At 42.2% G+C, this 13,907-nt stretch overlaps 1 protein-coding gene across 1 annotated transcript in view; it reads left to right on the top strand.

Annotated features, from left to right (window-relative positions):
- LOC109938075 (centromere-associated protein E) overlaps window positions 1-13,644 on the top strand; it is a 109,436-nt gene extending 95,792 nt beyond the window's left edge. Inside the window, exon 32 of the mRNA XM_048619690.1 lies at window positions 13,464-13,644. The gene's annotated coding sequence lies outside the window, so the exon portion shown is untranslated. The remainder of the gene's footprint in view (window positions 1-13,463) is intronic.
- The last annotated feature ends 263 nt before the right edge of the window (window positions 13,645-13,907 follow it).

The raw sequence follows: 13,907 nt of genomic DNA, 5'->3' as shown, positions 1-13,907 counted from the left end.
TCAGCCTCTCTGCTCCTATGATGCTGCTTGGCCTGCTGTGTTCATCCAGCCCTGCACCTTGTTGTCACCTATATACAATAGTTTGTCTTTAATGACAATCCTTCATTATGCAAGTGATAACTTCATACTAAGACTAGTGAGAGCCATGGGGTTAATCTCAGTCAAAATGTTCAGTGATCACTACTTGAAAACTGAATCATACTTTGCTCCTTAAAGATTGAAAGCACACATTACTTATAATAGGAAGAAAAATCAATAGTAGTATTATTTTGGCATGACTAATCAATCTGATCAGCTTGTTCTTTACACTTTTTTTAAGAGTTTATGTACAGTTACCACTTTACAATAAAGCATAAGATCATTCTAGCTCCAGTTCCATAACTGCTGCTGTTTTTCTGAGTACACAGTCTAGGTGGGAGAGCTTCATCAAACTTTTACACAAGAACAGGCAAGTTGTCATTGTGTTATTTTCAACTTCAGGGTCAAGTGGAGTGAGATAAAGAGCTCTCTGTGCACATCAGTAAAAGGATAGCAACTCTGGGTGGCCTTGAAGTGATTGTATCCTTGTAAATTCTTGCTGTGCCTGGACCTGTAGCACTGTAGTAGTAGTTCCAGTTTAGTACGATTTGACTGTTGCCTCTCGCACATACTGATCAACCTATACTTACCTTCTGTGTGTTTTACATTGCTTAATCACTAAGCAACCTTTCCTTTATATAAACCAACTCCATCCTATGCAGTATAACATTGAGAGACAAGTGTCAATACAAGAAGGTGACTGTACACTACTGACAGTGTGTCTGCTGCAAGAGTATGAAACCTTCCTCAGCTTTAACTCTTCTCGCACTGTTCTTACTCTGCATTGTGGGTAAGTCCCTCTATGTAGTTCTAACTATAGATTTCAATTTCATCATCCCTTTTTTAGATCTTACCAATTTGTATTTTTGCTGAAATAGCAGCTGCATTCATGAACCAAAGGTAATTAATTTTGATTGTTTATACCTTCTGATCTGGAGTTGATTCAGATTTTAATGGAAGCTAACAACCTTGCCCTTTTTCTGTCTTTAATTTCCTCCACTTTTGCCACCCTTCAAGATCTCTGCTTTCCTCCAATTCTGGGGACCTGTACAGTTCAAAAGCCACCAACTGGTGGCTCTTTCACCCAGTTTTCAGTTCAATATTTCTCTACGTGCCTCAGTGTCACATTTCATTCAATAATGTCTTAGAAAACACATTTGGCAGATTTACTGCATTAAAGGCACTACGTAACTGTAAGCTGTTGTCGCAGTATCAGTTTTCAAACAATAGTGAATCTCTTGCTCATGATAACTTGAATGGATCTGGATGTTGCCTAAGCAACAGAACTCATGACACCAGAACGTTATTTGTCCGACTGCTCTCTATTTCAACATTAGCAGGTGAACCACTCTTCCTCAGTACTTCCTTAGATGCTGAAAGATGCTGTGTTGGATATGCTGCTAAAGAGGAGAAGCTTGAAATAATCACCATTGGGGCAATCAAAAGTGTACAAGATGAGGAGTCATTTGCTTGCAGATTTAATGAAGAAATGATTTTTACTGGCATAATATGTGCCATGAAGGTGCTGGGAAACCTCATTACATTGCTAAGCTCAATAGAATGGCAACAAGACTTGGTCAATCACATTCCTGCCTTAGTTGTGCTTCGTAGATGGTGCGCAGGCTTTGGGAAGTCAGGTGGTAATTGCTCACTGCAGAATTCTCATCCACTGACCTACTCATGTAGCTACAGTATTTATGACTAGTCCAATTATATTTCTGATGAACAGTGCCTTCAGGATGGAAGGCGATTTGTCTATGATGATGGTTTGAATGTCAATAGGAGGTCTTTTATTTATTCACAGGATGAGGCTATCGCTGGCTAGGCAGCATTTATTGCCCAGAGGGCAGTTCAGAGTCAACCACATTACTGTATGGGTCTGGAGTCACATGTAGGCCAGACCAAGTAACGATGGCTGTTCCTTTCCCTGAAGGACGTTAGTGAACCAGATGGGTTTTTCCGACAATCTGCAATGGATTCACGGTCATTAGATTCTTCCAGATATTTGTATTGAATTCAAATTCCACTATCTGCTGCGGTGGGATTTGAACCCAGGTCCCCAGAACGTTATCTGGGGTCTCTCGATTAACAGTCCAGCCATTGCCTCCCCTTGGTTGGGCAATATCTTAAAGACACTCATTTCCTACTTAAAATTGGCACTTGTCAGTCTTATCCTGGATGTTGTCCATGTTCTTTGTTGCATGTGCACATGAACTAGATCATTATCTAGAAACATAGAAAATAGGAGCAGCAGGAGACCATTCAGCCCTTTAAGCCTGCTTCATCATTCAATATGATCATGGCTGATCATCCAACTCCATGCCCTGTTCTTGCTTTCACCCTTTGATCCCTTTAGTTCCAAGAACTGTATCAAACACCACCTTGAAAACATTCAATGGTTTGGCTTCAACTGATTTGTGGCAGAGAATTCCACAGGCTCACCACTCTCCTCTTCAGAGTCTTAAATGGCCTACCCCATATACTTCAACTGTGACCCCTGCTTTGGGACTCCCAATCACCAGGAATATCCTTCCTGTGTTTATCTTCTATTCCTGTAGGAATTTTATAGGTTTGTATCAGATCACGTACCACCACGCCCTCCCCACACCCCCCACCCCGCCCCCACACTCAACCTTCTTCTAAACTCGTGAATATAGTCCTAACCGATCCAGTTTCTCTTCGTACATCAGTGCTGCCATCCCAGAAATCCGTCTGATAAACCTTTGTTATTGCACTCCCTCACAAGCCAGAACATCCTACCTCCGATATGGAGACCAAAACTGCACGTAATACTTCAGGTGTGATTTCATGGAGGCCCTGTACTCTAATCTTCGTGCTTTGAAGACCAACATACCACTTGTCACTGAATAAAAACCAAAAGAACTGCGAATGCCGTAAATCTGAAACAAAAACCGAAATTGCTGGAACAGTTCAGGTCTGGCAGCATCTGTGGAGAGAAATCGGAATTAATGTTCCGGGTCAAGTGACCCTTCCTCAGAACTATTGTCACTGTGGCACCGGTGACAGGCACTCAGGACTGAGGAAGGGTCACTTGACCCAAAATGTTAACTCTGAATTCTCTCCATAGATGCTGCCAGACCTGCTGAGCTTTTCTGGCAATTTCTGTTTTTGATACCATTTATCACCTTCACTGTCTGCTCACTTTTTCAGTAACTGGTATACAAGGACACCCAGCTCTTGTTGCACCTCCCCCTTTCCCAATCTATCACCATTCAGCAAATAATCCTGCCTTTTTTGCTTTTGCTGCAAAAATGAATAAGATCATATTTATCCATATTCCACTTCATCAACCATGCATTTGCCCACTCTCTCAACTTGTCCAAATTACACTGAAACATGCTCCCATCTAACTTTGTCATCTGCAAGCCTGGCAAAATTACATTTTAGTTGCCTCATCTAAACCGTTAAAATATATTAAATAGCTGCAGTCCAAGCACAGAACCTCTACTCCACAAGTCACTACCAGCCACTTGGCACTGTTTCTTGTTTCCCAACCATTTCTCTACTAATGTCAGTACACAGCCTCAATCCCATGCCATTTAAATTTTCATGTTAATTTCTTACATAGGACCTTAAAGTCTTCTGAAAGTCCAATAAACCACATCTACTGGCTTCCCTTTATCAACTATTAGTTACACCCACAAAGAATTACAATAGATTTGTCGAGCATGATTTCCTTTTCATAAATCCGTCATGACTCAGTCCAGTTCTATCACTGTTTTCCAGTGTTCTGTAAATTTTTCTATAATGGACTCCAGCATTTTACCTGCTACCAATGTCAAGCTTAACAGGTCTATAATTCCCCATTATCCTTCTCCCTTTTTTTTAAAATCCTAGTGTTCCATTCGCTACACTCCAATGCACAGGAACTGTTCCAGGGTTTATAGAATCATCAGGATGACCACTGTACTTCTAGCACTTCCTTAATTATTCCAGGGTTGGGTGTTTGGCCTTTAATACGAATACTGATTTTTCCCTTAGTTCCTTCCTCTCACTTGGTCCTGTACTCCCTAATATTTTTGGGACATTATTGGCATTCTCCTTTGTGAACACAACCAAAATAAATATTTAATTGGTCTGTCATCTCTTTGTTCCCAATTATAAATTCCCTGTTTTTGAATATAAATGCAGACCCCTTATAGTCATAGTCATAGTCATAGAGCTGTACAGCATGGAAACAGGCCTTTTGGTCCAACTGGCCCCTGCGACCAGAGATCCTACAATAACCTAGTCCCATTTGCTAGCATTTGGCTCATATCCCTCTAAATCCTTCCTCTTCTTATACCCACCCAGATACCTTTTAAGATTCTTTTCTCTTCACACACACAGAAGCTTTTACAGTTTGTGTTTCCAGCTAGCTGATTCTTGTACTCTACTCTTCCCCCAAGTCAATCCCTTTGTCCTCCTTTGCTGAATTTTAAACTACTCTCGATCCTCATGTTTGCTGGGTTTTCTCCCCCCACTAATTTCCATGCAGCTTCCTTGGATTTAGTACCATCCCTAATTTCCATTGTTAGGTATGGTCAGGCCACCTTTCCCATTTTATTTGATGAATTCTGAACAGAATTGGATGCTGAAGACAGAGGATGAAATAGCTGCACATTTGTAGGTCTTGGATGCTGTCTTGAAACAATATCACTTCTCCCTTGGAATTCTGTTCCTAAATTCACGTTTGACAAGCCGGAACCAATTGTCGATCAAATGGATCCAGAGAAAAACAAATGAATCATAAGTGAGTGGGTTATTAAGTTAGTGAATGCTGGTTGGTAGTATGGTCAAGGATTCTTTCCATCTCCACACCAGCTATTAGGACTAAGCTGTTGGGACAGTAATTTGGCAGGTTTGATTTCCATTGCTTTTTCTTTTAGACAGGATTAATCGGGTTACCTTTCTACACAGGTGTCTTGGAATCATAGAGATGTACAGCAAGGAAACAGAACCTTCAGTCCAACCCTTCCATGCTAACCAGATATCTTAAATAAATCTAGTCCCATTTGCAAGCATTTGGCCCCTATCCCTCTAAACCCTTCCTCTTCATATACCCATCCAGATGCCTTTTTAATGTTGTAATTGTACCAGCCTCCTCCACTTCCTCTGGTAGCTCATTCCATAAACACACTGCCCTCTGAGTAAAAAAAGTTGCTCCTTAGGTCCCTTGTAAATCTTTTACCTCTCACCTTAAACCTATGTCCTCTAGTTTTGGACTCCCCCACCCCAGGGAAAAGACCTTGTCTATTCACCTTATCCATGACCCTCATGATTTTAAGAATCTCTATAAGATCGCCCCTCAGCCTCCAAAGCTCCAGGGAAAATAGTTTCAGACTATCCAACCTCTCCCTATAGCTCAAACCCTCCAATCCTGGCAACATCCTTGTAAATCTTTTCTGAACCCTTTCAAGTTTCACAACATCCTTCCTATAGGAGGGAGACCAGAAATGAATGCAGTGTTCCAAAAGTGTGCAGCTGTAACATGACCTCCCAACTCCTGTACTCAATGCACTGACCAATAAAGGCAAGCATACCAAACACCCTCATTATCCTATCTACCTGTGACTCCACTTTTAAGGAACAATGAACCGGCACTCCAAGGTCTATTTGTTCAGCAACACTCCCCAGGACCTTACCATTAAGTGTATAAGTCCTGCCTTGATTTCTTTACCTAGAGGCGCAGTTAGTTATGAAACACCAGTCTTTAGCAAAATAGTCATATCACCAGGATCCATTACTGTGACTCATAATGCAGTTTGTGGTTTTCTATATATTAGTGCACATAACATATAGTACAAAGAGTTAGGTTTTTATTGAGACAAATGTCATGAAACTTATTGACAATACTGACTATTTAAATAGCTGTGAAATCACAGATGTGCTCACACAGTCTGGGTTTTGTACTTAGACGAGTTACTACACTAACATTAGTATAATGCACAAAATTGTCTACTTACACTGACTCCACCACAGAGAGAGAGAGGCTGACTGAAGGCAAGGCAGGTGCCTTTATAATGGAACATCACATGTCACATAACTGTCTTAAAGGTGCGCATTTGTTTGGCCTGGAATCTATATCACAGTACAGCATCGTTTCTTTTCCCTTTTAAAGAATGGGAACCCTTTTATTGCAATAAACATCCTGCGGATGCATGTGAAATGTTGTTTCTATACATAGCAGGAATGGAAGGTTTGAGTTATAAGGAGGGGCTGGATAGGCTGGGACATTTTTCACCGGAGCATCGGAGGTTGAGGCGTGTCCTTGGAGGTTTATAAAATCATGAGGGGCATAGATAAGATGAATGGCTGGTATCTTTCCCCTAGAGTGGGGGATTTCAAGACAAGAGAGCATACTTTTAAGGTGAGAGGAGAACGATTTTAAAAAGACATGAGGGGCAACTTTTTTTTTAGTGTGGTTTGTATGTGGAATGAACTTCCAAAGGAAGTGGTGGATTTGAGTGCAGTTAGAAGATTTTTAAAAAAGTTTGGATAAGTACACAAATAAGAAATTTTGAGAAGGGTATGGGCCAAGCACAGGTGTGTAGGACTAGTTTAGTTGGGGATTGTGGTCAGCATAGACTTGTTGGACCAAAGGGTATGTTTCCTTGCTGTATGACTTTTATATAAATAAGTCATAGGTGAACATACAACATGACCAGATCTGGGGTCCTTATACAGTCATCATGACCTGACAGTGTAGCTTCATCTGTGGTGCCTATGTCATCACGAGGCGATGTGTATAATTGTCACCGATGTGTGCTTGTTGTTCATCTTGATTTCTTTAGTATCCAAGTCATTATCCTGTATGATGAGTGACTGATGATGTGTATTTCAGATATGTTGTTTATTTCTTCGCAGGACTTAACTGTAGCTCATTACAACACCATATGACCTAGAAACAAAAACAGAAATTGCTGGAAAAGCTCAGCAGGTCTGGCAGCATCTGAAGATAAATCTTAATGTTTACATTTTGGGTCTGGTGACCCTTCCTTGGAACTGATAGTAGCAAGGAAAACGTTGGTTTATATGCAGAAGATGGGTTGAGGGGAGGGGATAAGGAGTAAACGATAGGTGGGGATAGAGGCCATAGAGAGAGAAGAACAGTTGGACAGACGAGTGGATAATGATCTGGCTAGGAGAGTGAATAGCTGTTAATGGAGGCTGTTAGTGGCTAATAATAGGTAGTATATAACGGCAGGCTATGTGATAACAAGGCCTGGTGTGTGGGGTTGGGGTCTAGGACATGGAAGAATTCAAGCCCTAAAATTATTGAGTCCGGTGGGCTGCAGGGTCCCTGAGTGGAAAATGAGGTATTCTTTCAGCTTGCACTGACCTTCACTGGAGCACTACAGCGAGCCGGAGACAGATGTTGGCCAGGAAACAGAGTGATGTGTTAAAGTGGCAGGCAACAGGTAGCTCAGCGGACAGAATGTAGGTGTTCTGCAAAGTAATGGCCCAGTCTATGCTTCATTTCCCCAAAGTAGAGGAAACCATACTGTCAGCAGCGAATGCTGTCGACTAGATTGTGAGAAGTGCCGGTAAACTTCTGCTTTACCTGGAAGGTATGTTTCAACCCCTGGGTAATGAGGAGGGAGGAAGTAAATGGGCAGATGTTACACCTACGGGGAAGGTGCTGTGGTGCTGTGGGTGTATGTTGGGGGTGAAGGAAGAGTGGACCAGGGTGTCCTGGAGGGAATGGTCCCTGCGAAAGGCGGGGAAGGGAGTGTGTCTCTGGTGGTGGCATCTCGCTGGAGGTGGCGGAAATGGTGGCTGATGATCTTCTGGATGTAGATGCTGGTGGGATGGTAGGTAAGAACAAAGGAAACCCTATCGCTGTTGCAGGACAGAAGAGAGGGGGTGAGGGCGGAAATGCAGGAGATGGGTTGGACCCGGTTGAGGGCCCTGTCGATGACAGTGCTGGAAAATCCTCAGTTGAGGAAGAAGGTGGACATTTTGGAGGCTCATTTGTCAAAGTTGGCCTCATTGGAACATATGAGATGGAGACAGAGAAACTGAGAGAATAGGATGAGGTCTTTACAGGAAGCAGGGTGTGAGGATATATCGTCCAGGTACCTGTGGGAGTTGATGGGTTTATAGAGGATATTAGTAGCCAGTCTATCCCCAGAAATGGAAACAGAGCTGTTGAGGAAAGGAAGGGAGGAGCCAGAGATAGAACAGGTGAAAGTGAGTGCCAGGTGGAAATTGGAAGCAAAAAAACAATGAACTTTTCCAATTCAGGACGAAAGAGTGAAGCAGCACCGATGATGTCATCAATATAGCGAAGAAAGAATTGTGTGTGGGGGCCAGAATAGGACTAGAACAAGGAATGTTCCATGTACCCTACGAAGAAACAGGCATGACTGGGGCCCATGCACGTCCCATGGCCACCTCTCTGACCTGAATAAAATGAGAGAAGTTGGTGAGGATGAGGACGAGCTCAGCCAAGCGGAGGAGGTTGGTGGTGGGTGGAGACGATTCAGAGCTTTGTTCCAGGAAGAAGCGGAGAGCCCTGAGATCATCCTGGTGGGGGACAGATGTGTAAAGGGATTGCACGTCCATGGTAAAGAGGAGGCGGCTGGAGCCTGCAAACTGGAAATTCTGAAACTGGTGTAAAGCATCAGAGGAATCGTGGATGTAAGTGAGCAGGGACTGGACCAGAGGAGAAAAGACCGAGTCCAGGCAGGAAGAGATGAGTTCTGTGGGGTAGGAGCAGGCTGAAACAATGGGTCTGCCTGGACAATCGTGTTTGTGGATTTTTGGAAGGAGGTAGAAGCGAGCTGTGCGGGGCTGGGAGGTCTATCGGCTTGGAGGTAGCTGGGGTTGGAGATCAGGTGAAATGAGGTCAGTTCCTGTAGTTGATACAATGGCCTGATGTTCCATGGTGAGATCGTGGTCCACAGGGAGATAGGAGGAGATATCAGAGAGCTGGCATTCAGCATCTGTAAAGCACAGGTCAGTACGCCAGACTACAACAGCACCACCCTCATCGGCAGGCTTAATAACTAAGTGCAGTTGGTTTGGATTGGATGAGGAGTGCAGAGAAATTGAGGCGCACACTGTATGACCGAGGTTGGACCCAATGATGTGGCATGTTTCCATGACCTCCTGTATTTGTATGAAAATCTCAAACTCCTAAACTTAGTCCTGATTCAAGTTGGGATAAATCTGCATGCTCATGTCCTTGTACCATTCCTCCCCCTTCTCTCTAACAATGAGTCGTGCACATATGATTGAGTAGTGAGAATGCAGGAGGGAAGAATAGAATATTAGAACCCCTACAGTGTGAAAGCAGGCCATTCGGCCCTTTAAGTCCATACTGGCCTTCCAAAGAGCAGCTAACCCATACCCACCCCTCTACCCCATCCCTGTAACCCTGCATTTCCCATGGCTAATCCACAAATCTACTGGATACAATGGGCAATTTAGCATGGCCAACCCACCTAACCTGCTCATCTTTGGACTTTGGAATTGTAGTAGAGTTATCCAAACACGTAACAATTTGAGTAGATATCTGGTAATCATCCAGTGCTGTCCTAAAACAAAGACCCAGTTGCAGAAGCGTTACAACACCCCACACCTCCCCTACGCCCTCCGCCCCCTGCCCCCCCACCCACTGACCAGAGACACAGACTCAGGAGGCAGACAGGACTCAGGCAAGTGGCAGACTTTTATTCAAGCAAAAACCACTTAATGCAGGGAGAGGGCCAAAGGATCTTCCCCGAATATGGCTTTGACGTGAGAACACAATCATCCCCTTGATCTGCAGCTCAGATCGGAAGAAAGCTCAATGACGCATTGTTTTTACAGTGAAATACAGCATTTTTATACATTTTGTTACAATAATCATACACAACATGGTCACTGTCTCCTTCCCCCTTATTCCATACACCTGATCCTGTGAAACACCTAATCAATGTTGGCATTCCTATGGACAGCCCCTGGTTCCCTTGATCTCATGGTGCTTAGCAGACATTGTAATCGCCAGGCCTTGGGATCTTTCTATGCATACTATTAATTCACATTCCAAAGTTACTGGTTATGCTCCTTCTGATCTGTCCCAAACTTGTTTATCTCTAAGGACTGCTTGAATTCTGTTATTCATTACATTCCATGTGCTATGTCTATCAAATTCAGTTATTCCTCTTACAAGGTCCACTATTCCCAATTATAAAAAAATAGAAAAGACAGTTGGTTTTAACTAACTGCCAAAAGATTCATAATTTCTGTTATAAAGTATAAAGTTATACAGCTACTTCCACTGTTGACACTTTGTAACTAATAAGTTGCGAACAATCTATTTCATTCCGGGTGTACCAGGCATCTTCTTAAGAGACAGGGGAAAGCATTTCGGAGACTAATTAACTTTCACATCCAGGTATAGATGTTTTTCCCGTAATGCTTCTATTAAACTTTTGGTTATACGTGTATCTACACGTATGTTGAAATCTATCTCTGACTATCTGAAGAAACTTTAACTGGAACCTATTTCCTAATATTGTGAATAACTTTAAAGAAACAACAAAGGAAAGTTCAGTAAAACAGTCTCAAATGCAACTCTCACAGCAGGAGGAAAATAATGAGAGAAAACTGAGTGAGAGAGAGGGAGAGATGTACTGTAGCTTCCAAACCCTGCTGAGACCCTACCAACAACTGTTGCTACTGAGAAAGTAAAACTAAAATCCTGGTTCTGTGGGAGCTTGCCTCACCCTTTCAGTTTATTTATGTTGTTCCAACCTTTCTTTAAAAAAAGGCCTCTCAAGCTGTTTAGTTGAAGAGATTTCAATATACAGCTGCGTACCTCTGCCTTAAAACCTCTCTTCAAAAAAAAGGACAAAATACACCTTTTAAAGCCATAGCATCATTTTACTGGGTATGTCAGATTACTTCTTTTGGTGTAACTTAAAACATGATAAATATACCATGTTTCAGCAGACAACTATAAATTTTGATCTGTGGTTCCCACGGCTGGCTTCCTTGAATCTGTTGGCAAACTAATTGACGTGGATTGATATTGTGTTTAGTTAACATCATACAACCAGTGTGTAGTAGCTCAGCTTGACAACCCTTGGCTATTTTTTCATCTAGCAACTCCATTACAATTACGACATTTAAAAGGGATCTGGACAGGTACATGAATGGGAAGTGTCTAGAGGGATACGGGCCAAATGCTGGCAAATGGGACTAGATTAATTTAGGATATCTGGTTAGCATGGATGAGTTGGACCAAACAGCCTATTTCCATGCTGTACACCTCTATGACTCAAATGTTACTATGAATCATTTGAGTTTTATAACATTACATCAACTTTGTAATCACTTTAATTGGCACCAGCACTTCATTTAAGTGAAATAAAAGTTCCATCATGAGACTGTAGCTTGCATCAGTTCAGGCATTTGAATTATGAATTCATTAACAATTACACTGTGCTTCGATCACCACACCACTTATTTAAAGGGAGAGTGAAACTCACGATTCAATTGCAGAAATGTTGTAATTATCTTGCCTAAAAGGATCCAGCAGCATGTCATTCAGCGAGTACTGTGTAGGATTAATTAACTAATAGCTCAAGCATATGCTTGTTGCCTTCGTTTTTCTGAGTGGTAACAGATGTGGAATCGGGAGATGGTGTGGAAGGAGCTGACTACTTGAATATTGTAGATAGTACATGCTGCTGCAACTGTGCACTAGTGAGGAGTAAGCAAATCTGCGGTCCTTGTGGTATTAGTTTCTGAACCTAGAATTTTCTACTTAGAGATGTTAACTACACAGAATGGCATTCTGTCCAGCAGAGGGTAGATCCCAAATTTTCCAACAACTCCAAAGGTGACAGTGGTCATCTCCAATCACTCACTTCTGGGGAGCACAACATTTGAAGAGAGTGCTGAGCAGGAAATAGTCAATTTAAGCCATTGCACAGCTTTCTCCAATAGAGTCAATCAATGCTATTAGTTTTCTTGATCTTGAAATTTTGACAGGTTGAGATTTGCTTTTATACAGAATTCTTCATAGCTGCAGAACCTAGCAAAGAGTTTCTTAGGCAATTAACTACTCTTGAAGTTTATATCTATTAGGTGCTGTTTTCCTGCCCTTCATCACAGAATTCATTTTAGGCCTGAGGTTTGTTTCATAATCTTCCAAACTCAGAAGCAATTTGCTAAGATGAGCACATTTCTCCTTTTTTTTAGGAAATTTATTGGAAAGTCAGATGATGTTTTGAGGTCAAGGAGGCAATTTGGTCTTAGATTGGCTATTGCATATTTTCAGGAACAAAAACAGAAATTGCTGGAAAAGCTCAGCAGGTCTGGCAGCATTTGTGAAGAAAAAAAAATCAGAGTTAACATTTCAGGTCCAGTGACCCTTCCTCCTTTTTAAGTGGGAACGCAAACGAATAAAGCTGAGGCCTTCGCTGAGTGCAGAACATTCAGCATCAGAGAACAGAAGGTTTGGAATGATGGTGAATACCTGACAGGAGGTGGGGTTGGGGGAGGGGATGGAGTCAGAGGGAAGGGGAGGAGAGGAAGGTTCCAGAGGGCCATGGGTATTGAGTTGTTGCATCTTGTGGGCCTTGATGCCTGAAAGGAAAAGGGAAAAAGTTTCTTGTTAGCATGACAAATGAGCTGGAGGATGAAGTGGAACTGTGGAGTGGTGCAGCCCTGAGCCAGTGTGTTGCGATGCTGTTGGAGAGAAAGGTTGAGTGTGTGCATGTGACACCACATGGCACTGAGTGTAGATCTCCGGATGCGGCTAGAGCAGCTGTCTGTGGAACATTGAACATCTGTGATCCTGGGAGGATTCAAAATGCAAGGGATGAAACTTCAGTTGGAATCTACATGGAGTGAGTCTGAGCCTGAGGCAGTCACTGAGGAATGTGATATGGCTGTGGAAATGAGTTTTAGCAAATACCTGGTCAAACACCAGGAGTGACAGTGAAATTAATGTCGGTGGGCAAGAAGAGAGATTGGAACGGAAATCCCGTCAGAGAAAGGAGCAGAACTTCTTTAAGGTGGGCATACCTGGAAGAGATGTGGCAGTGAGTTAAATACTAAATAAAAACTGAAAGAACTATGGATGCTGTAAATCAGGAACAAAAACAGAAGTTTTGCTGGAAAAGCTCAGCAGGTCTGGTAGCATCTGTGAAGAGAAATCAAAGTTAACATTTCGGGTCTGGTGACCCTGATTTTTATTTTTCTTAACAGATGCTGCCAGACCTGCTGAGATTTTCCAGCAACTTCTGTTTTTGTTCCTGATTTACAGCATCTGCAGTTCTTTCGGTTTTTATTTTGCATATTTTCATTTGATTGAGTTCATCAAACCACTGGAGGTCACTGTTCTTGATTGTTGACTATCCAATAATACTCTTTTTTTTCTCCTTCAGGAAATCCATGCTGAACACCAAGATTCATCACAATGGTGAATATTGAATTCAACATTACAAGAATTATCATTTCGGTCAATCAAGCTTAGCTGTCTATTCTGGTCTATCCTTCGGAGTACTGTCTGTTCTTCAATGTCATCCTTTTGAAAGTTGGAATTGCTGAATAAAATACTTTGGCTAATTTTGTCGTGAATCCTTGAATCCAGCAGCCTGGTTATATAGAGTGGTTGAGAAGTCATACGGTATACTTGGCTTTATTAGTCAAGGCACTGAATACAAGAGCAAAGAGGTTATTATGGAGCTGAATATAATGTTGGTTAGGTTACATTTGGAAGTGCTCTTGACATTTCTGGTCATCACACTATAGGAAGGATGTGACTGCACGAGAGAGAGATTGCAGAAGACACTAATCAGGATGATGCTTGGGCTGTTGTAATTCAGCTC

This window comes from Rhincodon typus, chromosome 3, assembly GCF_021869965.1.
Source record: "Rhincodon typus isolate 14 chromosome 3, sRhiTyp1.1, whole genome shotgun sequence".
NCBI lineage: Eukaryota > Metazoa > Chordata > Chondrichthyes > Orectolobiformes > Rhincodontidae > Rhincodon > Rhincodon typus.
Note: the sequence above shows the minus strand (reverse complement) of the source record. Positions and strands in the feature narration are given on the sequence as shown.